Source organism: Caloenas nicobarica, chromosome 7, assembly GCF_036013445.1.
Source record: "Caloenas nicobarica isolate bCalNic1 chromosome 7, bCalNic1.hap1, whole genome shotgun sequence".
Lineage (NCBI taxonomy): Eukaryota > Metazoa > Chordata > Aves > Columbiformes > Columbidae > Caloenas > Caloenas nicobarica.
Window position 1 is genome coordinate 4,245,781 of NC_088251.1, and position 24,374 is coordinate 4,270,154.

At 41.0% G+C, this 24,374-nt stretch overlaps 1 protein-coding gene across 2 annotated transcripts in view; it reads left to right on the forward strand.

The window, feature by feature from the left end:
• Positions 1 to 898: 898 nt before the first annotated feature.
• The window catches only part of CHST15 (carbohydrate sulfotransferase 15), a 45,041-nt gene continuing 21,565 nt past the window's right edge, over positions 899 to 24,374 (forward strand). Inside the window, exons 1-2 of one of the 2 annotated variants that reach the window (XM_065639067.1) lie at positions 899 to 967; positions 20,575 to 20,670. The gene's annotated coding sequence lies outside the window, so the exon portion shown is untranslated. The remainder of the gene's footprint in view (positions 968 to 20,574; positions 20,671 to 24,374) is intronic. The other variant, XM_065639066.1, reaches the window with a different exon arrangement.

The following is a 24,374-nucleotide window of genomic DNA, read 5'->3' on the forward strand; positions in this document are numbered from 1 at the left end:
TGGGTTCACTTAGTGTAAGGAGGGAAACAGGCAGAGCTTTCCTCCTCCAGCGTGCACACACAAACCTTGGCCAGCTGCAGGCAGTCACAGCTGCACAACCACTTCTGATACCATTAGCTTTGCAAGCGCTGCATTAAACTTTCATGTGAAACTGTGAGCGCTACGTCACAGGACGTATGTGCATATATCACGTGGATGACTTAATAAGCAGACTGTATGTTTACACATGCATTATATTTACGTATACGTGGTAGGATCCTCTTGGTTAAGAATGAACTGATTGAGGGAAGATTTTGGCTTCTTAGCCAATGTTTGTGCTGCCGCTGTTTCAAAACCGGACCACGGCAGCGTGTCTGCAAGCTACGCAACACGAAAGTCTGGCTGACTCAAGCGATGGAGACCTGGCAGCACCTGAGCGATGTGTCTCCTCGGGGTGACCTCTGCCCCCGCCACAATTTGGGATGCTGGTTTTGGGATGCTGCTTGCTTGGCACAGCTCGAATTCCTGTAGGATCGCTTAGGAAAGGCCCATCTCCATCCCAAAGCAGCCCCAGCCCGCAGCTGGTGCCGCCGATGCTGCCGGGACCGGCGACCCCGGGGGGGTGATACCCGGCGGGACCCCCGCATCCCTCCCCACCGGAGCCGCGGGGGGGGCTCCGCGCCGCTTCCCCCGCCGAACCGAGCGGAGCAGCCAAGCGGCTCTGCCCGATCTCCCCCCCCACCCCTCCCGGAGGAGCCGCTGGGGACCCCGCCGCCCCCGCGGAGCCGGCGGGGCTGAGCCGAGCGGCAGCACGCCGCCTCCCGGGCTGCGCAGCGCGGCCGGGGAGCAGCGCGGGGCTGCTCCCTCCCTCCCTCCTCCTCCTTCTTCCTCCTCCTCCTCCTCCGCCCCCCCGCAGGGCAGAGCTGGCGGAGGCGGCGGGCGCGGATGGGCGGACGAGCGGGCGCGGAGCGGAGCGGAGCCGGCGGAGGTCGGTGCGGCGGGAAGGAGGGCGCCGTGGGGATGGGGTTGAGGAGGGGGTCTCCGGACCGCGGCTCCCCAAATTTGGAGGCGGTGGGACTTTGCGGGAAGTTGGGCAGGCAGCCGGCACCAGCGGGCGGTGCGGCTCGGCTCGGCTCGGCACGGCGGAGCGGAGCCCTGGGGGGCACGGTGCTCCAAACCTCCCCCTCGGAGCAGCCGGCTCCAGAGGTGCGGGGACACCCCCGGCTGTCCCCCCCGCCTGAATCCAGGGTGAAGCCTGACGGTGCCTTCCCAGCAAAAGGGGGGTCGGGAGTGTCCCCCGCACCTCCGCGGGTCCCGGGGGTGCGGGCTGGGGCACCCCCCGGGTGCAGCATCCCCCGGTGCTTCGCAGCAGAGTGAGCAGGGGGACACACACTTGTTTAAAACGTGCCCCTGAACAGGTTAGTGCTCCGGGGAGGACGGAACGATGACAAAGATAATGCAATTTGCTGTCGTCTCGCCGGGCAGATCCTGCTGCCTGTCGGGGAACCGCTCGGTCCCTAATTTGCGCTGGTTTACGGTGGCTGGGGAGAGAAGACACTTGTAAAGCTGCTTTTTTTTTTTTTTTTCCTCAAGGATTCATTTAATTCCGGTAGCGCATCCCACCTCGAATTAAGCCGTGGATGGATGTTGCCATTCACCGATGCATATTTTTAGGTGAAGAGGGGTATTTCTTGAATGCAAGCTGTGGGCTGTTAAAAATAGCTTCACGGCGTGCTTTTGCTGAGAATGCAGTCAAGGTTCAGGGATGGGTTATTATGGTTAGAGTCTGTTAAGCAACGATTCACCAGCTGAACTTTGGTAGTGTGTCTCTTTTTTTTTTTTTTTGTGCCGCTTTATTATAATACTACAGCCATACTGTGCAGTGAATTGACTTTCTCAGACACTACTAGATTTGTATGTTAATAGGATAGATGATAGTATTGCTAGGATGGTGCATCTAAACACCTACCAAACTTTCAGATATGGACATGTATTTGTATTTTTTTTTTAATAATTTTGTGGCCTAAAGACATCTTAATACTGATTTGCTTGCATATGACATAAGAATGGTTTCACTTCTTGAATTGTTAGCCAGACAAAAAAATCATTATCATGTCCTGTAGACCAAACATGTGCCTTTTGTAATTTGTGACTAAAAAAAGCAGAGTAGCCAGCTGAGCAGATTACATCTTAAAATTGAAAAGTTTGCTGGAACTGTTTGTCAAGGGTAAATATTTTTAAGGCTTAGCTGAAAATCATATGCGCTCGTTTGTGTAAACAAACACCCAATTGAACAGCACTGCACTTGATACTGACTGGGGACTGCGTGATCTTTGGCAAAAAAAGGAAATTTCCATCAATAAGAGGTCACAACATGTATATGAGGTATACATATGTTTTTACATCTATGCTATTTATATACATTGATGTATGTATTTTATATACAGACAGACACTGTATATACACTCCCTACTGATGGAATAGTTGTCTTGAAGCTTTTTTTTTTTTTTTATTTGCCAGTGATTAGAGTGTTTTCACGCATCTCTTGCCCTGAGAGCTTCTCTGCTGCTGCTGGTGCCATTTCACTCTTGGGCATTGAGTCAAAGGATTCATCTGGCTTGTCACATGCCAAAAGAAAGAAAATCAATTTGAATGCAGAAAAGACAAAAACACTTGTATGAAGATTTAGTAGTGAAACTACCTCTTTTTTGAAAAGAAAAAGGCACTTAGATCCTGCGTCTGTTAAGTGCAGCCATCATGCAGTTCTGAAATCAATAACAAAATAGCTTTATGGTTCAGGTTTTGTAATAGAAGGACTAATTGCAAATTCAGAGTGTTTTATTTGGTGGTTCGTAACAGGAACATGATGAAACAGTGGAGATTTAAATGACAAAACACTTAATTCCACTAATGCAATGGAAGACCGTAATGGATTTTATCATCTTTGCTAAACTAAAAGTAGATATCTGAAAACTGAATAAGTGACAAGGTTGAAGCAGACTCTGGATTATTATTTCATATGATTGAAGTGGAAGGATGAAGTTATATAATCCACTAGCAGCATTAGCAAGGAGGAGATTATGTTGGCATAATCATAGAGATGCAAATAAGATACTGCTTATATTTTAACACTATTTTAAGCAACCTGTGGCAGGAGCTCTGTGAGAGCCAGGCGTTTCCGTGGGCAAAGATTGTTTGTAGCCCAGGTGATTTCAATGTTACCACATGTGTTTTTAAAGATGAACTGTGTCTCAATACTAAAGTATCTCTCAAAAGTATTTTTTTAGAATTTAAGATCAAGTTATTAGGTGGGTGATAGCAAAATCTTCTGAAGTTCATGACGTATTGCTAACCATGATACTATGAACCCCCAATGAGGATTTCTTGTCAAATTCCTCTGCTGACTAGAAAGGGAATCCTTTTTATTATTATTAACTGTTTTTCCTATGCTGAGTGCTTCCTCATATGTTCATAGGAGCAAATTTTAAGATGTTGTAACTCAGTGTTGTGTTACCGTTATATTCTGTGTTTTTAACGTTGTTCTGTTGATACTTTAGTCTCTAGAGATAAGCAAGCGGCAGCGTCCTGATCTTGCCTAAATGACGTATCGGTTTAGGAAGTTAGAACAACCAACTGTGTTTCTCTTTTGGTACAGATACATCACCCAGGTGAAGAGACCCATGACTTCAACAGGTGCCAATTCGCTCCCTCTCCCTCCTAGGTCTTAATTACACTTACAGTTACTGTATCCTTAAAGGCTGTAAACCCCACAATCTCAGTCAATCCCAAATTCTGAGGAAATGTGTGATGACATCATCCAGTGCTGCTCTGGATACTCTCGGGTGATGTGAATCCCCCTGTTTCTGACGTCCTCTAGAGTTTGCAGGAGCTGTACCTTGGTTTGAACTGGACTTCTTTATTGCTGTGTTCAGGCTTCAATTCTTCCCTTAACCCACCTATCTTCTTCTGTACCTCACACAGTGAGGGATAACTCTGAATTGCCACCGTACCCCTCGGCTGGAATTATATTGCTCAGCTGGAAGAATCCAAAGTGCTGTGGAAAAACAAGGTAGATTTCCAATAACAGAACTTTTTTTCTTTTTTCTTTTTTTTTTTTTTTTTTACTGCTTTCCCCCACAAATTAGTACTTCTTATTTATTTATGGTTTTTAGTGAAGTGCACTGTTTTTCTTACCGATGAAGTGCGGTGCCAGATTTGGAGTCTAAATACTGCTATTCACACGAGGGGACAGGATCTGCAAGCTCCTGCAAGTTCTTATCTCAAAGCAACCTGAATTACACCAACCTCTCCACTTATACTGCAATTTCATTAAAATTACCTAATTACATATAGCACTGTTGACCCATTCCTTTAAAAATATGAAGAGCTGTCTACGTATCGGACAGAAAGTGTGTTGTACAGTTACATTGACTGTTTGTCCCAGTGACCTTTTCATTTGTGTTTCCTGGGCTGAAAGATATGATTACAATTCCGTCCCGGTTGCTCAATTTGATTTTTACACGCGAGAGAGACACGAAAGCTACCGAGGAGCTGGAGGGCGGCAGGCGCATTGCAATGGGAGCTCTGTAATCCTCTGATTACACAGCTGTGCCTGACACACCACTAAACAGCACTTTAGGGGCAAGTAGTTACTGCTGCTTTGCCATGGAATATTTATTAATTTATGTTACACCTGGTTTCCAGCAGCTGTTGCACGTGGCTTGTAAGCACTGGTCTTAAGGAGCGTGGCATCCTCTGTAACAGGAGATGAACAGGTGATGCACGTGATACTTTGTGAAGAAGAAAAAAGAAGAAAAATTGTGTTCACGTGGTTACCGGTGGCTGTTGGCAATGACGAGGCAGCTGTGGTGGTGATGAGAGACCAGGTGGGATAGCGAATGTGAGCAGGAGCGGTCCATGCCAGGCTCTGTCCCAACGCCCTCGCTCTGCCCTGTGGCAGCAGTCACGGACCCACCAGCCCCAACCCATCATCCTGCTTCTTCCCATTCCCAGATCCAGCTTCTTGAAATTCCCACAGTAACCTGAACAGGCTGAAACACAGGTTTTCAAAATCTCTAAAGTGGCAAGCCTGCTGGTTTCCTTATGAACTTGCCAAAAATGAGGTAGGACACATAAGCTAACCCAGCTCCAGAAATAGTTTTGGAGCTCCTGGTGCAACAAGCCTTCATCCTTTGGATTGCAGAAAGCAGCCAAAGCCCCTGAAGCAATGTGGATGGTGGAGAGCATTGGCTGCCAAGGCGCCTGCCTTCTGTGTCATGGGTTTCCTATAAAATGAACATATTCATGTGGAGAAATGTGGTGATGGAAAGGCAGGGAAGTGCCACAAGCCTTGGAAATTCATGCAAAGATGGAAGTGAAAAGCAAGAAAGATTTCAGATCTGATATGGTGTCCACAGTTTGGAGAAGACAAGACACTGAAATTCCTTGGCAGAGACTCTTGGAAACCTCCAGGCAGTCCCAGCCTGGGCTTTCAACTCAAACTCTGAAAACAAGTCAGGAGTCAGGGTAGGTCCTAGGGCTGTAGACCCCTAAATTGTGCACCTTTGGTATAATTCTGGTTTTTCCTTAGAGGGCAGCAAGTTCATTCAGTGTTCTTGCTTGACAGGGTTGCAGAATAGGGATCTAATGGTCCAATACTTCCTAAAATTTACAGTTACTGTGTTATAATTATACTTCTATATACCAAGTGCTACTAAATACACACTTTTTATTCCAAAATGTATTGTGCTCTCATTTGGACTCATGAAATATGCACATTTAAAAAATAAGCATGGATTTTTGTATGCCGACTCTCTAGGTTATTCCTCCCTGTGAAGTGCACGCTGTACAAGGTGCAAACTTGTACCTAAATAGCAAAATACTAAAACTGACATTTTTAATTTGCTTCATGCCTTACAGTGAGGAAAGAGATATTTCACGAGGAGATATTCTTCCTGTAAAAAACCTTGATGTTCAGTGTGGGTGAATGTACCCTGCTATCTTACCATCAAATTAGAAAAACTGATGAGATTGAAAAAGAATTTTTTAATCTTTTTTTTTTTTTTTAAATTAATATATTGGCGCATGGCTTAAATCTGCCAAGTTTAAGTTAGACCCAAGAACTTCTCAGGATTACGTGAAATAGAAGGAAGGACATTTCTTTCAAATAACAGCAGTCGTGTTACAGGTGAGTTTTAACTGGGAAAAACTGTGAGATCAAACAAAAAGAGTGAAGACGAAATGTAAAGTTCAAAGATGTACCGAGAAAACAAGATACGACTGCTTTGAAAAAAATGCGAACTTCTGTAAGGCACACAGGAAAAATAATAGATATTTATCTGTAACGTGTGTACTTAGGAGATGGAAGAAGCCTGGTAGATGGTGGTGTTGAAGGAATGCAATGAAAGTAGGCAGCACTTTAGTTGTCAGTTTGCAATATTGCATGATTTCAGATAACTGAAGATGATGATGTCCTTATATGTTCTTCATGCGTAGTTTAAGTTCAGGTCTGGGAGCACTGTGGGGAAAAAACCCACTTAATTGAAGTTCTTTAGGTCTGGCATTAAATTAGTAGTGAGATACCAACAAATAGGAGAACTCGAGGAAAAAAAGCAATAGAAATCAGGATTCTGGAAGGTTTTGCACATGATTTGAAGAAAATGTAAGAGCCTGGCGTTAACCTTGCTGTGCCTACACTAAGATATAATGGCCTGTGAGTGCCAGAATTTATTAATCCAAAGGAGAAGGAATCTGTTTGACTGGTGCAGGCAGGAAGTTTGACTTTAACTGGAAATTGGAGGAAATGGAGGAGGAAATTTAATAGATTAGTAGTGTATATTGCCTAATGAGATGGGTTTGCCCACAGGGCCAACTCTTCACAGGGGAGCTTCATCTACTGAAAAATCTTGAACGGGTCTTAAAAACAACACTTTTTTGGACATCTGTCAAATGCCTTATCTAATACTCCTTTCCAGCCTCTTCAATTTTGGCTACTTGTTAGTTGAGAAATCTGTCTTCCAGCTGAGCTACATAGATATTAAATAGATAATGCTAAGTAGATATCTTGAATGTTAATTAAGTTAAATGGAAAATGAATTGGAAATTTCTAGGATTTTCGAGGAACACTCTGCTAGCTCAGGTTTTCATAGATGTATTTCACCACCTTAGGCTGGTGGTCGTGCTCCTCTTCTGGCTTCAGTCACTGGTCAGTGCATGTGTAGGGCTACTGCTGCACAATTCATAGAATCACAGGATGGTTTGGGTTAAAGGGACTTTTCAAACTCATCCAGTGCCCCCCCTGCCATGAGCAGGGACATCTGCACCAGCTCAGGTTGCTCAGAGCCCCGTCCAGCCTGGCCTGGGATGTCTCCAGGGATGCTTCATCCACCACCTCCCTGGCCAACCTGGGCCAGGCTCTCACCACCCTCATAATACAAAATTTCCTCTGGTGCTGCTGGCTGTTTCCTTCAAGACAGTGGCCTGAGGAAATTTCCTGGAGGCATTTCTGGAAGGGGTTTTGGATGCTGCTTTGTGGAAGTGGGAGAGGAGCAGGTTGCCTGTGTACATCGGGTGTTGAGCCCGTGCGGAGCTGCTGCCAGTTCAGGTCCCCGAAGGAACATGGGTTCACTCTGTGAGGTTGTGCTTCAGGCTCGGGGACTCTTTGCTGGTTTTCTGGCTCCCTGGAGCTCTGACCTGGGGTAACACTCTGATATCTGGGTCATAACTACATCTGTTGCAAGCGTAGAGGTCAGAGAAAAAGGCTGAGTAAAAACATTCCTGTTCAATAAAGGTTACCAATAGCAATTAGAACACAAGATACATGGTTGTCTCTTCATTTAAAAAGACAAAAACATGTTCTTGAGCACTTCAGCATTGAGTATTACAGCTTTACGCCCTGAGCAACTCATCGGAGCCATTCATAAAGTAAATAATTTAGATGAAAAATTTCATAAATTATAGAGCTATGGAAACAGTTTCTCAGGTTGAGGATTAACTTGCCTGAGGAACAGATAAGGATAAATCAGAATGAAACCACTATCGCTCTTGACATTTAATATTGGAATTACTTTGCGAAGCTATTTATACCATCTTTAAAACAGTTTCAACAAGAAATGAGATGTGAGAGGTGAACAGAAGGGAACAGAGGAACCAAAGCTCATCCCTGTCATTATAGGAAAGAGGAAAAATTCATTTGTCTAACATCAGGCTATTTTAAATACTGAAGTGTTCAACTCTTCAGAGAAGATTTTTGAACATTGCTAAGGAGAACCGCAAAATTAAAAATACGCAGCATAGTAAAATGAAATACATATTGGTATCCATGGAAATCCCATGTGGATTTCTCTTGCATTAGGGTAGATCAAGTGTAATTCAACTCTTGGTTTCTGCTGGTGTAAGTGGGACCAGAATCTGGCTCCTCTAAATTGGAGACACTGAAAATGTTTTGAGTTTGTTTTGGAGAAGTTCAGAATCCTCTGCTTGATGAATCGTGAGGCTGGTAAAACTTAGCAGCGGTCTGCTGGAATGCTCTACTACAGTGAGTAGTTCTACCTTAAATCCCCACTACATTTTTATTTATTTACTTGTTTATTAAAAAAATTAACTAACAAAATGACCTCAAACCCAACATCAACATGCCCCCCCAACAAACAAAACCCAAACAAACAAACAAAAAACCCCACAAAACCAGATATCGGTATCAGTAACTCTTTGGGTAAAATATCCTTCTCTAGACAGCTTCAAATCACCCGCTGCTGTTTTCTGCATACAGCTTTAAAAATGGAATATTCTTGTTGTTTGATATCAGTTACAACGTTGCAATAGCTCATTTTGGTGTAATACATGGGAATGCATAAAAAATGTCTGCTGAGTTTTGATAGCTTTTTCTTTTAATGGTACTCAGTAAGTGGGTGTAGTAATCTATACAGTTTTCCAATTCTTTATCTTGCTGTAGTAGTATATTGGATAATAAATTTTTAAAAAAGGGCACTAAAAGTGTGCTATGAAAATACAGGTAAGCATGTAACTGTGATTTTTGTTGGACTATTACAATTCCTAGATTCTCAGGCTTTTAAATATTAGAAAATAAATGGAAACTCTATGACAATGTGTATTTGTGCATTAAAAATACTTGTCTGTTACTGAGACAAGAATATCCCAACCCTAATCACTAAAAATGTTACACTGCAGCATTTCAGCAACTTTCTTTGTGCATTTTAAAAGACAACAAATAATTCTGAAATAGCAAATATCATTAAGTTGCATTTAACAAAAAAATTGAGGGTTTCAAATTAGGTAATATAAATGCTGTGCTCATTCCAAACAACAATTCTCAGGATGAACCTCTGGCTTCATTAAAGTCAATGAAATGTCTTCCTGCTGACTTCAGCATGCCAGGATTTTAAAAAATAAATTGAAATTGGATCTTAAAAAGTTTTCTTCTTGATGAATTACCGGAGCTAAAGTCATTCAGCTGTACTTTTCTGTGCATATGTTCTTTAGTTCAGCCAGGAAGTCTTAAGGTGAAGATAATGTCTGGTGGGGACGAGGGTATGTGAGAAGGAAATAATATTTCTCCTTGAAATAATATATCGGTAGTTGTGGCATCCCAGAGGTCCCCTTTTATTGAGATGCTGCAGACACGTGCTAAGGGAAGCTGGCTGTGCAGGTGGACATTCCTCTTGAGGATATTTAGGCCTTAAAAGCAATGGAAAGCTCCAAAGTCTAACAATTTAAAGTATTGCGTTACTGCATTGTGTGGATAGGAGTTTGGCCAGACTTTTGCATCAAGTGCAGCATTCAGGCATGGTTTTAGGGTCGTTTTTAGTTTTGTCCTTTTGGCATCAAGGATTTTTATGCAGCAATTGAATAGGAGGAAGGAATTAATTTGATTTAGCGATGTCAAACTGCAAATGAAGTTCCTCCTAGCACATCCTTCAAAGAATGCTCCATGGCGCTGGATTTAGCCTGCCATCCGCTTTATTTTTGCAGGGATATTTTTGAACTTCCTTTGCTGATAAATATTTAGAGTCTGTTTATATTTCATCTGATTTCTGTTAGATAGTGCTTACAGACTTTTTTTTCCATAAATACTTATTACTGAAGAAACTGGTGTTGCAAGCCTTGAAACTGCAGTGCTAGCAATTTTGTAATTTTAACTGTAGCTGACTGACAGTATATTTATTAATTGTCAAAGAGAGGCTTATATCTTTCTAAAAGAGAACTTTATTTTGGCCTCTAGGAGTTAGAAGGGGAGCTGTAATTGCTTTATGTCCAGAGTGCAGGTTTAGGTGCAGGAGGCTTGGATGGATTAGATGTGGCCATCACTGAGGATCAATAAGGTATGAACAGTGGAAAGGCTGTTTTCTGTTTGTAAAAGGATGCTGCTAAGCTCAGAATGGAAATCGTAGCTATTTCTTTTTTTGTTTAATTAAAATCTAATGAAAAACACTTCGGAGAAAGCTGAGTTGATATTAATTACCTTGAGCACTTGAAGGACTTAATTTGCAAAATTCTGTGCTGCCTTTTCTTGCAGCCTGGCTCTGTACGATTCTCACCGGTGTGTTGCCCAGCTAAACCTCAGTGCGGTTTTGCTATGCCTTGCTAATTCCTTTTTGGAGTCATGTTTTTCCTGATGTGACTGTGGCAATCCCACTTTAATTAGATAACAGCAGTTGTCACCATGCATAAGGATCACGATTTCTAGGAGTCTCAGAAGTATCTGTGTGAAAATAAATAAGTAAAACATCTAAGAAGCTTTACCAAGAAGCAGAAAACTTAAAAATTGAATCGGTCAGCAGCACTGAAATGAGTTACCTTATTATATTGCAGCACATAGCCACCAGATGTCACTTATTTGGTGCACAGATGTGCTGGGGAGAAATATACCCTTGGTGTGTAAAAGCTAAAAAAAGTAGCAACTTGCTATAAATGGCTTTGTTTCTGTTTATATTCAGAATTGGCAACTATCTTGCTTGATAAATATTTTCATCTTAAAACAGATTGTATAGATATGTTTCTTGCAGATAAGATAGACTTGCATTTTTTATGAGCCTTAAATGTCAGCAGTGACATTTTGAAATTCAGTCTTTAAGAAAATAATTAATAGGCTTACTAAATATTCAAAAAGATGAAGGTACATTTTATGGGAAGGACAGTTTTATAATTATGAACTGCACTATCATTAGAGACATTTTAACCGGTGCCTTAAATACATATTCATCTTCAGCTGAGTTAAAAGCAATGAGATGAGTCTTAAAGTCACGCAGGACTGAGAGCAAAGTGGAAGTATGTGTAGACAGGGGAAGGACCACTTCTAAAATTAAAAAAGACCATCCACTTATAGAATGACGCAATTAATCCTCAGGTCTTCAAGGCTTCAAAGAAAAGTGTAAAGAAAGATGGATGGATGGAAGGGGATATGTCTCTAAAGTGGAAAAGGAGCACATGGTACCCAATGCAAAGCTATTTTTCCCAACCCAAACGAGCAGGAGCAGTGTCAGCGAGCAGGGTGAGATGACTAATTGCTCACCAGTGCAAGCGAGCAACGGGCTTGTGATCTGGGTCTTGGTGTTGAATGGTGGTTTTTCCTCCCATTACCAGAGACGCTGAACGGACAGGTGCAGGCCCTCTTCATGCTCCATTGTCACCTCATGCTCAGTTATTTTTTGGTCTGTACCCAAAGGCAGTACTGTTAGGGGAAATTTAATTTTCTGGACTTGAAGCAGAAAGACTGAAAACTGAGTGATTTCCGGAAGGGTAATGATTAGTGCTTTTTTTTTTTTTTTTGCTTTTTTTTTTTTTTCCCCTTTTTTTCCCTCTGGTAGCTCTGTTGTTTGTTTTCACATTTTAAATGTGTCTTCTGCCTCAGCTTTCAGTTTGGGATGGAGTCACACTTGCTCTGTGGATCTCATGCAGGTTGAAGGATGTAAATCCATCGCTTCGAGTGAATGATGTGAGGGCTGCTCTCCGAACTATTTTCCTTTTGAGTCCTCAGGAGCAGCTGTTTTGAAAGACTACCTACCTTAATTTTTCATTTGTGGTGACAAATGTACTCTAGCGTGGCATTCACTAACTGCAGGCAAAGTATATGACACAGACTTTTTTCCCCACCTTTTCTTCTGTGCTCGAGCAAAAGCAGAGGTGAGCAAACCACTCCTTAGCTAATAGAAATGGGGCGATTTAGTGTTTTAGCAGCTAGTATGAAACCAGTTATTTTAATGAGGGCTCCGGTTGTTTATGAGACTGAGGGTTTCACTTCCCGGCTATAGGTCTTGCACCCTTGGTCCTGAAAATGTCACCTGCCAGCGTTGGCCCTGGTAAGACCTGACACGGCTCTGGGATGGGGAGTGTGGCGGCAGCTTAGGAGAGCTTGAAAAATTACCTTCTGTGTCTTTTGAGCTTATGGAAGGACTGAAATTCACCCCGTTTAATAGGGTTAACAAAGGAAATTCAGATTCGATGCTGTCTGCCTTAGACGATTTATTTAGAAATTGGATTGTCGGTGGCTTTCTATAGTGTACAACACATATCTGAATTTTGTTCAAAGTCGCTCAATCCCCATGTAATGGGATTCTGGATGATGTTAGGAGATCTAGATTTTCCTTGGATTTCTAGCTTTTTATGCCATATGGTAGTATAGGTAACACATGTCAGTACTCTGTCACTTTGTCATCCACAATTTGAAAAGCGCCTTTGAAAAGCACTCTGACACCTGCCGTTGCGATTTGCTCCAAGAAAGTGAGTTCAGTCCATGCCCCAAGGGTCTGACGCACATGGACGTTAAAATCTGAGATATATTTGAGTTCCCTCTAACATTCCCTCAAGTCTGTTGTGTTTGGCATGAATGTTTGCAACTGAAACCAGTTTTTCAGGCTGGACAGAAGCTTCTATATAAGAAGATAAATGAAATCATATATATGTTGTATTTAACTGTTCATGTTTGGAGAGTACATTTTGTCTGTTCTAGATCAGCTTTGCTGGCATAGCTTAGCCCTGTAACCTTTAGAAGGAAAAGTAAGAATAACTTCAAAGGCAAGTGTTCACATGTAAAGGAAGAAAAAGCATATAATTGTAAGGTTTTATTATGATTTTCTATTTTTATCAAAGTCTGATTTATAACACTGAGCCATGCAATAAAGAAACGGAGGTATATTATCAGCATGTAATTTATTTTTTCACTTAATGAGAACTGTGAAATTTTCTGAGTTTATAGATTGTTCTGAAATTCTGCAGTCACCTTGATTATAAATGTTTTGAATACTGAAGGCATTTTTCAGGATTTAAACATGCAAGAAAGTTGTAGATTAAATTGAATGGTCCACAGTGAGGACCCGGGATGAATGGTTTTCTAGCATGCCTAATTTCTCCACGTATTGGTGAAGTAACTGCTATAAAAGCAGCAGGACTGACTCAGTTATTCACACAATAGGTTTTATTTTTGTCCACTGGAAAGAGTTTGTCCATCAGGGCCAAAGAGCTGATGCCTGTTCACATTCCCTTGTTGGCTCTGTGTGGTTTGAAGCCCTGTTCCAGCTGTGGGACCTGCTGTATAGAAGCACCTTGGAGATGCCAAAGGGGATTGTCACAGTTGAGATGCCAACTCCCCCTTGAAAGCAAAAGCAAAGAGAGGAACTCATGGAACAATTGTGTTGCCAAAGGGTGGAGGATTTCCATGGGGAGATCACCACAGCAAGTCATGATTAAAAAAAGCAACCAAACTAACCAATTTGGCTGCCACCCTCATTGGCCAGACTCCCACATCTGGGTGATAAGGCTGCTGCATTGATGTTGGAGCTGTTTCTGTTGAAGCCAGAGAAGGTGGGATGGGGCAGCTTTGCTCTTCTGGGACCTCCACCGCAGAGGACATAACACAGGGTGGAGGGGTCATGGTGTCCGAAACTGCTCCCACCAGCTGCTGAGTCATATTCCTGAAGCTTTGACGGAAGACGTGGCATTTTGTGGCACTTTATTGCATGTTTTTCTCTTTAGATGTGGACGTCTTTGTAGAAGATGGTGATCGATATGGCTTTTTGTGCAAATGCTGTGTTTTAACAGCATTCTTGAGGGTGGAAAGCATTAAATGAAACTGAGCACAGGCCAACTTCTACAATGCCCTATTTCTGAAACTGTACTCCTCCTTTTGGTGACCACTAAAAAAATAGACACAACTTTATAAACATTATTGATAGACCACGTCAATATGGACCCATTTGTCACGTTTCTCTGGATTTGAGTCACTAAAAGATCTGTCTTTATTTTGGCATAGTCCCTGCTGCAGACATACATTAAGGAAGTTGTAGTTTATTTCAGAAAAAGAATACCCCTTCCAAATGCATCTGTATGCTCTTGATGCCATCTTAGTCTCCAGCGTGTCTGAAAGCTTAGAATGCATTAACAGCATAAACCAAGTTATTACATTAATCTCGTGAAATCAAAGATTCATGTCTCTGACTCAAGGTTGTGTAAACACTATTGGCAACAGACAAATTTCAGAGGAAATTCATTTCAATATGTGGGAGGTATTTTTGCTGGAGATGGTTTTTGGTTAGATACATTAATTCTGCCAAAGGTGGAGTTTATAGATCCTTGCAAAGTATTTTGTGAGGCATATTCTGGAGATATTTTGAGTTCTCTGCAGAGTTTTACAATGTTAATGCTTTATGACATTTTTTCTGCATCAGAAACTAAGCTCTTGGGGTTATTAACAGTCATGCATCTGTTCTTGAAAAGCTGGCTGCCAACTGCACTTGATGGAACTTGTGTCACTTCAGATTCCTTCTGTGAATTGCTTCAGTAAATGGTTTATTTCAAGGAGTGGAACCTGGGCTCCAGAACTAGTGCCGCTCTGACTTCAGCTGCAAAGCCCTAATGCCACTCCATGCCCTCCTCTATTTGTTGAGAACCAACTATATCAATAAGCTGTGCTGTTTAAAAATAAAACCTCACTTTACCTCCTGCTGTTCACCTTCGAGTCGTGCCCTGCTGCCAGCAGGAACATGGGGATTTTTCAGCAGTGGGAGCTTTCTGGCTGGAGAAGAACATTTGAGAATAGTTGCTCAACCTTCTTCCTTAAAACTGTGTCCTCTGGGGGCCAGCTCAGGAGATGGTCTGTCCCACAGAGCAAGCGAGGGGAGCATCCCAACCCCAGGCATAAAATTGTAGAATCGTGGAATAGTTTGGCTTGGAAGGGATCTTCAAAGGTCACCTAGTTCAACCCCCCTGCCATGAGCATCCCTGTAGAGCACACAAGAGGTGTTCATGTAGGAGTCTGTGAGGACCAACCTGTGAATAGGATATTTATGCCATCTGGGAGCTCCATCAAAAGTGGGATTTTTTTTTTTTTTTTTTTTTCTTTTTTCTTCCAAGTCTTATGAGGAGCAGTTGAGGGAGCTGGGGGGTTCAGCCCAGAGAGCAGGAGCTGAGGGGAGACCTTCTGATCTCTGAACTGCCTGAAAGGAGCTTGGAGCATGGAGGGGGTTGGACCATTCTCCTAAGTAACAAGTGATAGGATGAGAGGAAATGGCCTCAAGTTGTGCCAGGGGAGGTTTAGATCGGATATTAGGAAAAAATTCTTCATGGAAAGGGTTGTCGGGCATTGGCACAGGCTGCCCAGGGCAGTGGTGGAGTCACCATCCCTGGAGGGGTTTAAAAGGCATTTAGACGAGGTTCTTAGGGACGTGGTTTAGTGCTAGAGTTGGGTTATGGTTGGACTCGATGGTCCTGAGGGTCTCTTCCAACTGAAATGATTCTATGAATTTCTCAGGGCAAAGCCTTAAAAAGTGAGTTTTGACCCCTCTACAGTTTAAGCAGAGGAAGAGTGGAAGGTTAGTTTGGGACAGTCTCCCTAAAACAGAAGTTAAGTAATTAACATCTCCATTGGAAAAAAAAAAAAAAAATTTCCAGAGCTTACCTGAGACTGCCTTTGCACCACAAATAAAGACTATCTAGTTTGCTTTGCTAAATGTTGCCTTTATGTTGCAGAAAATGTTGCAGAAGAGACAGGGTGTGAGGGAGCACAGGCCAAATTTTTCTTGGGCCATTCATCATTATGCAGATTTTTTTTTCCTGGTTTCTTTCCATGAAACTTGAGTGAAGTTTGTTCCCTGATTTTTATCTTGTTTGTTTACAATCTGCAGTCCAGCTAAACGCAATGTAAAGCACGAAAAGGTATTTGCGGTTGTGTTCTTTCCAAGTGGAAAACAAACATACTGAAGCCAAACAGGGACAGAACCTGCAGGATACACAGGCAAGTGAAGGGAGTCAGTGACTCAGTGGCTGAGGAACAGATTTATCTTATTATTATTTTGGATATTACAGTATTTACTTACTATGTCCCATGCACAGCATGGCTTTTTTTCTTGTTATTACTGTTGTAAATGGGGGTCTTGGCGCAGTTGCAGGATTCCTGGGCTAGAGTTTACTACGTTATGAAAATTGTATTGAGAGCTGTGTTTTGTAGAGAGGCTGGTGAAAGGATGAAACACGTTCATTTTCTTGTGATAGTGGAAACCAGAATGAAGATATTTGAATTTCTTTGAAGCTTGTGATAGAAGTGGTGTTCTTCAGCTGTGGTGATCTGAAGATAGGAGAGGGCAATAATGAGTGTTTAATCCATCATTAAATGGCATTCGGTTCCACATCAATTATGTGCTCTGCCTATAAAGATATATGTTGTTAGCAACAGAAAACAGAGCATAGCCACACAGAAACTTCTTCAGAATGATGGTATCTTGTAAGCTGGTTAGTAAAAATATATTGCACTTTTGTGTGGTTAAAGAGCATGTGATACGGATGAGTGATGGAGTTTAAGCCTTTGATGAAACACTCATGAATAATGGTAGGAGACTTTGGAAGCAAATGTTGCTTGACTTATGCAGAATAAACACCTTCTTAAGATGCTGAAAGCAATATAATATACTCCATCAGAAAGGTTTTGCGTAATTAACTGTAGCCAGAAGTAACCTGCAAGAATTTTATCTGGTGATACTGCATTACTCTTGAGGAGATAACTAATTTGCAATTTCTTGAGAATACTTAGACCTTTTGGGTTCTCCACTGGACTTTGAACTCGGAACCTGCTTCACTTTGGTACAAGTGTGTTGTTTCTTGGTACTTTAATAGTCTGAGATTTATCTGCTGTGTTGTTGCTTAAAGAATTACGGTTGTCGAACAATTATAAAAGTTACTACTAAGCTTGGAACACTTTTTTTTTTTTTTTAGCAAAGACACAGTTGTGATTTGGCATCAATGAATAGTTTTTGTTGACTAATTTGTGTTTGAATTTACAAGAAACTTTATTGACAGACTCTAATACTGAGTTTGTCTTTTCAGGATGCAGCTGTGTATTTTTCCTTTCACCCACTCAGCACTAGATGGAAGATGAAATGCCCTATTCATGAAAAAGTACTTACATGGTACTTATGTACAGATGAGACATGTTTTTCCATCCATTTTAATGCATGTCTCATGGAGAAGGTACCTTGTATGAGTCATCATAAAAATTTTCAGATGACCGTGTTAAGACACTAAAGTTTATGGAGAAAATTTGGTTTGGAGGTGGAGGAAAATCCCTTCTCAGTCACTAAAAATCAAATGAGCAGCTGTTAGCATGTATGTCACCCCAGAATAATCACAACAATATTGTGTTTAAATCAATGTTAAGTATCACATGGACCGATCGCCTTCAGAAAGACTGCTTATTTATGAAGCGTGAAGGTATATCAAATGAATTCTAGTAGATACCATTTGTTTGCATTATTGCATGCAAAAACATTTTACCACACCATGAGATAAACAGGCACTAAGGGCATTACGTTACGCATATTCTATTTATTCCATATAATGCTATTCATCCTCAAAAGCAGCATTAAATTAGCAGCTGATCCCTCACAACCCACAAGATTTAGCAATTCATACTATGTACCCCTTGCAAAGTGGCAATAAGTATTAGATTTCAGATGGTGGGAAGAATATGTTTCTCACTTTAAATCAACTTGAGGTAGCAGCTGCTAAAATCGAGTAAAATCAAATGTGTATAAAGAACAAGATGGTAATCAGAGTAACATAACTGTGAATGCCCACTATTTTGCTGTGTGCCGAGGCTGAAAATGCTTGGCAGGACTGTTGGAAATAGTCTCAGAACATTTTTCTCCCATGTGCCAGTTCTGGACCAGTAATCAATGCAAGAGACAAAGCCCCTTGTTTAAAATAACTCTTCATCACTGAAGGATTTTTTTTTCCTGCAAATTCAACTGCCCTGCACTAGCTCTCCATCTCTTCCTCAAATAAGAATCAGTTGGCACTCTGAGAGGCAAGATTTATTTTTCTTCAGCACAATGAGGCTCTGCTGTTCGTCTCACCCAGCCTTAAAGGTGTGGATGGCAGATGCCTAAATCTCAGGCAGTCACTTGAACATTATGTTGCAGCCAACACAGAGAAATTTGCTGTCCAAGAGCAATTTTCCCATGTTCAGATAAGGTGATGAAAACGAGCATGCTGTCCTCACCAAACCAAGCTTTGCATGAAGGGAAACCCCATATTTCTATTGAGCAAGTTGCTCCAGAAGAGCTATTTGAGTAAATTACGGCAATATCTGTCCAGAGACTCAAACAATGAAGCCTGAAAATAAAGCAGGATGGGCAGCTGTCAGGAAGAAATGCATAATGAAAAATAGCCTGCATTCGATAAGCGAACCCTGCCAATACTAGACCGATTCTTTGCCTCTGGAGTTTTCTGAAGATAAGCACTTATTTATTTTTGATTACAGCCTGACTGCAGGCCACATGGGAGCTGTCTTTAGATATAATATTTTTTCCCACCTGCCCACTTCCAAACCCCCTGGATTTGTTTGATAAAAATATCTGGAGTGGAAATACTTCATAATGGATTCAGCCTTCGTGCTTCGTGTTTCCCTGTTGCATTAGTACTTATAATAGGAATTTGGCTGATTTGTGGGATGATGGTGTGATTTATTCCTTGAAAGAACATATAGGTAAGAATTTCTATTATTGCGAAGTACTGTGATATTCTATGTTAGGAAGGAAACCTCAACAGCTGTTTGATTTTATTAAAAATGGAATAAAAACATTTGTGGCAAACCAGCCTTATCACATCCACTCTCTACACCTGAAGTTGTATTTCAGGTGATCCCTTTACCCTTACTGCGAGCTCTTTGGTTATTTTCTTTTTTCTATGTAATGAAAAAAGTATGGCAAATTCAGCCTGAAGAATTCTCACTGAATAAGTGATTTATTCTTCTATGCATGTTTTTATCTTATTTTTCACATTATGTGTCTTTCTGGAGATCTAAGAAAATACACTTTTTCTTAGCAAGGAGTAAAAGTTAAATCCCATTAGCATCAGTATTTTATGTGTTCTGGTTCACAGTGATTCGATCATTTTAATGAGGGACTGACTGTTGGTTTTTTTTTTTTTTCTGTTATAGATGGGATTTCTGATTGTATTCTGAATACCAGAACTTTTAAATCTAGATCCAGATTTTTGGGAGAGGAATCTGTGAGCCCCACAGGATGGATCAGTTGGTTTATCTCTGTTTTTGTGGAAAGACCTCAAGGACTATGTATGATATATTGGGAGGTCGCTTGCAGCTACCATGAGAACTAAAGAAATAAAATTAATAAACTTTGACCATGTGTGATGCTTTTTGAACCTGGCTTAAAATGGCTTTTCTGTGAGAAAATATGCAGTGGAGTAATGTATGTAAAGATGGTTTTTCTACAGTGTGCAATTTTTTCATATTCAATACCAATCTGTCAGTGTTTCTGTAGCACGACACTATGTGAGATGAACAGAAACCTAGTGAAGTGAAAAGATGAATTGCTGGAGATCATGCACATCATCGGCAGCGAATTTTGATCAAGAGTTGAGAAGCATGTCCTGTAGGCAAAATTCTGCTTTGAGAATCCTTATAAATACATGAGAACAGAATTTTGATCCACGTTTGGACAAGAGGAAGGATTTAAATACATTGATGTGAGCTCTGACCTGATGCAGGGTGAGAGATTCACGGTGCTTGGGACATGTGAGGCTACAGGTCAGGCGGCTTTTTAATTTATTTGTTTATTTTTTCCAGGGCTTTTGGACCTGTTTTTCAGGAGAAATCATCACAGTGCTGATGCCCCCAATCCCTACACTCTCCAAAAACCTTCAGTATAAATCTTGCATGGGAATAGCTTTTGGAAAATGACCTTGTGTGGATCTGAGGCAGGTGTTAGTGCAGAGGAATTGTTGGCACAATCTCATCCCTGCCTTAAATGTGGAGGAACCGGTTGGTTACCTTTGAAACCTGTATGCTAGTTTGGATCTAATTGGGAGACTACAACATAGTTTGGAGTCTATCAGTAGGCTGGCTGGCTGGCTTTGGTTCTGTTTTATTTTCCTGTCTGGACTTTTTAGTCTGCAAGTCACCCAAGAATAAGTGATGGATCTGGTTCTAGGATGATTGAAATCAGTTGAAATACAAAGGAAAACCAAACAGAAGCGGTTAACATTTTTAGTGATATTTTCCTCCCCAAAAAACAGTTAAAGTCAAAAATGCATAATATCAAGCTTAATTATTATTTTCACATTTTCAAGGCAAATCAAATGGTAATGCATCTGAGAATGTGGCGTGTCAGGAGCACAAGAAGCTGGACTTTGATAATTCCTCGGAACCTGCACAAAACATCAAAGGTAATTACAGGTTTCTGGGGAAAGGCAGGTCCACGCTGTGGCTGATCCAGGACAATCTCCTGCTCCCCTTCCCACAGCCCCTCTTCTTCCTCGCTTCCAATATTCTGTTTTTTCAGGCAGTGTTTATACCCTAATTGAGTGGTGATTTAAGCTCGGTAACTATTTCCTGAGCATTGCAGCACAAATAATAAGCGTGGGTCCTTACTTGATTGAAATGACTGCTTTTATACACTGATTTCAGGGGAGTTTGCTGATTTTTTTTGCACATGGAGGGTGTCATTTGTTCCATTCTCACATTTTCTTTGGAAGTATATTGATGAAGAAGGAGCAGAGAGTGTTTGGATTAGATCTTGAGAGAGAAACCAGCTGGGTTGTGGAATAAGCCCCAGTTGTTATTTAGGCAAGATTGCTGATTCAGTGGTGATTCAGGAGGTTTTCTTTGGCATTAAAAGGCTTTAGAACTGGGTCCTTTAAATAATATTTTACACTGGAACAAGTGTTCAGCAGTTGTTCAACAAGTTGAATGTATAATCATGGGTTATGACCCTATAGTCCAGTTTTTAAAATGTGATTGCTTTTCAAGTGATTGCATTCAAAATGTTTGTAGTGGGTTTATATAATTCTTGGGAGTTGTATTTGTTGATTTTTTTTTTTTTTTAATTAGTTTTTTTAAGCAGATAGAGGAGCTTTACATAACTTCAGTCCGCAGGAGTTTGCTGAGCTTTGTAATGAGTCCTGTGGCTTTTCAAAACCACTGAAATAGCGCCTTTTTTTTTTTTTTTTTTGTCGTTTCTTTTTTTTTTTTTTTTGCAAGGAGGTTGCAGAGGTCAGTGATTCATGATGCTCATTTTATTGACATATTTTCTTTCTGGGAGCTTGTTCATTTCTCTGCAGTAAATAGATGTGAGTTCAGGCAAAGTTGATTTCCAAAATGTTAACTTAAGGAGCCAAATGTGTACAATGAGCAGGACAGAGAAAAACTACAATTATTATTCCTCTCCTTTCCTGAGCTTTATTATTTTTTTTTTTTTTTAAGGTCAGGTTTTTATTACTTGTACTGTTTATTTATTAAAACAGTACAACCTGTCCACTATCAGGATGAACTTCCTCACGCTGTACAAATACTTCACTACACTTGTACAAATACTTGGGCTTGTTCTGAAGAAACCATGTCTGGGAGCAAAGTTATTGTGCAGCTCAGTCTGATACAAGCCTTATCTCTTCCAGTAAGGTCGGTAGCTAAAAAATATCCATAAAGGTGAAGTTTTGCATGCTTTTTTATGTGTCCAGAGGTCATAAACAGATCTTACACAAGCTGAAGAATTGCTTTTGTGCAGGAGAAAGCTGGTCCCTGCTGCCATGGGCCATGTTGCAATAGGAGGAAAGGGAGAGGAATTATATGGTTGTGCTGCACTGCTACTAAATAGTGTTGGGGTTTTTTGGTGTGGGTTTTTTTTTTTCATATGAAAATATAACAAAGGTTTTACTCAACCGGCCTCGCTCTGCCCTTTCATGTTTCCATTTCTCTTTGAGTCATGGAAAGTTCATTATGGGACAGTTGTAGGCAGCGTTTCACTTAGAGACCTGCATGTTTTTGTGACTCGTGTCACATCCGTGTTCTTCACAGGAACTCTTGAGAGTGAGCTATTACTAAAGGGAAGTTCGTTCTGGAGTGTTTGCGGAGGGTGCGGGATCAGCTCTGCTCTGAGATTTCCAAAAAACATCAGCACTGCAAACTGAGAACTTGAATTAAACAAATCTCCCTGATTTGACTGGGAAGGCATTTAGGCAGTGAGAATATCTATCCAGATTAGAAACTATGGATAAAACAACATAGCTGTTGCTCAAAGAATGGCGTTAGATATCATCATTAAATTAGGAGCCATGTGCTCCTTCAGAAGTTACTAAGCAAATCAGATCCAGCAGTATTATCTTTTTTTCTAAAGATGCTCATCCATCTTTCTATAGCATCTGTAGCTTTAATTTAAAAAAGAAGGGTAGTGAGGGCAACCTGCTGCAGAGGACATGTTCCACACGTCTGCTTTGGGTGATGCTTCAGCAGAAGTATCTTCTTGCGGTGCAACTGCTTCCCATCACATATAGAAATTAGAGACATCACAGCAGTTGAAAGTCTTCCCATAATGAGGAAGCAACAGAGTAAGAACGTCAAGTGCTCTTGTGTTTCCATATTTTAACAGCTCTAGTTTTTTACTTTTGCTGAGAAGTAATAAGATTCCTTGGGAAAAAAACCCCATTTCTCTCAGCTCTAATAAACACATCAACATACGTATCCTTGGTATGGTGCCTGACACGCGTAGCAATAGGAAAATAGAGAGAAAGAAAGAAGAAAATGTGTTTTGTGAGACCCCTGTCCATGGGAGCTGTAACTGAGGGGCACAACTTGACTGAGCTTCATCCCATCTTGCCTGAGATCTGGTGGATGATTTTCTACCTTGTCTTACAGATCCATATTTTCAGACTGTGATCTGCCCAACGGGACAATCGTAGCTCAGATGTTCAACTGGCACAGATACGTCTGTCCCTCTCTCCTGCCCCAGCCATGGCTGGCAATAAATGCTCAGTGAAAGAGTATAAGAACAGGTATTAATAGATTTCTCCCACTCCCAACCCTTTCTATCTTCTGGGAATTGAGGATCGCAACCATTAATAGATTTATTTTCCATTAATTGTCTAATGTCTTTCAACTGCATTCATACTTTTGGCCTCAATGAGTTCCACATTTTAATTAAATTGCGTGAACCGAGGAAACCAAGTGCTGTAGCTCCGCTGACATCAAACAGAGAAACAGTTATACATCAAGCTGAGAAATGTGTTACTGGGGTACTTGAAGTGTGTTTATAATAGGTTAACAGTTTGCCACTCTTTCATGTGCTGCTAGGAAAAGCTGGATATGATTAAATGTAACAAGGCTAGTATAAAATTTAGCCTTAAGAATACTAGCAGAAGTTTGTTTTATCTTTATTTTAAAGAATTAAGAAAAAAGGAAAGCACATTAAATATTAAGGCTGGTGACCTGAAAAGTAGACCATACACTTAGATGTCCAGAAGATGTGTATGCATGTAAAATCTCTTCCATCTGTTTTATCTTATTCATAGAGGAGGAGAATTTTAGTTATATGACTGAGCACATGAAAGTAATTTCTTTTTATAGCTAATATGATTACAGTCTTCCCCTTATAATCCTTTAAGAGAAAGGGAAGGAATTTTACAAAATGTTTATTTAAAAGTAATAGAATTTCAAATATTTTCTATATCATGAATAAAAATAGGTGAATGATGAAAAATCTTGCATGGTTTATTTTTGGGGTATTTATCTTTTTACCCTATTTAGCTTCCCACATGGCAATGAGAAGGACATGGTAGATCCTGCATTTCCTGTGGTTTCTTGTAAGGCTCTAACAGGCAGCTGTTTGCTTTTCTGGTACCCCAAGTGTTACCTGCCAGCCTTCTCTCCAGCATCCTGCAGCCTGTGCACCCAACAGGTCCTCTTCTAATATAAAGAAATATTTGCACAGGGAAATGAGAAAAAGAAGAGAGTCTTGCCTATTTGCTATTAAGTCCTCTGTTGCATATAAAAAAATTGTTGCCTTGAAACTGCTTCAATTTGAAAGAGTGGTGCAGGTCTCCTTGGGTTCCATGGGAGTATATTGAAATCAAAGGTAGCTATTCATTTTTTCCCCATT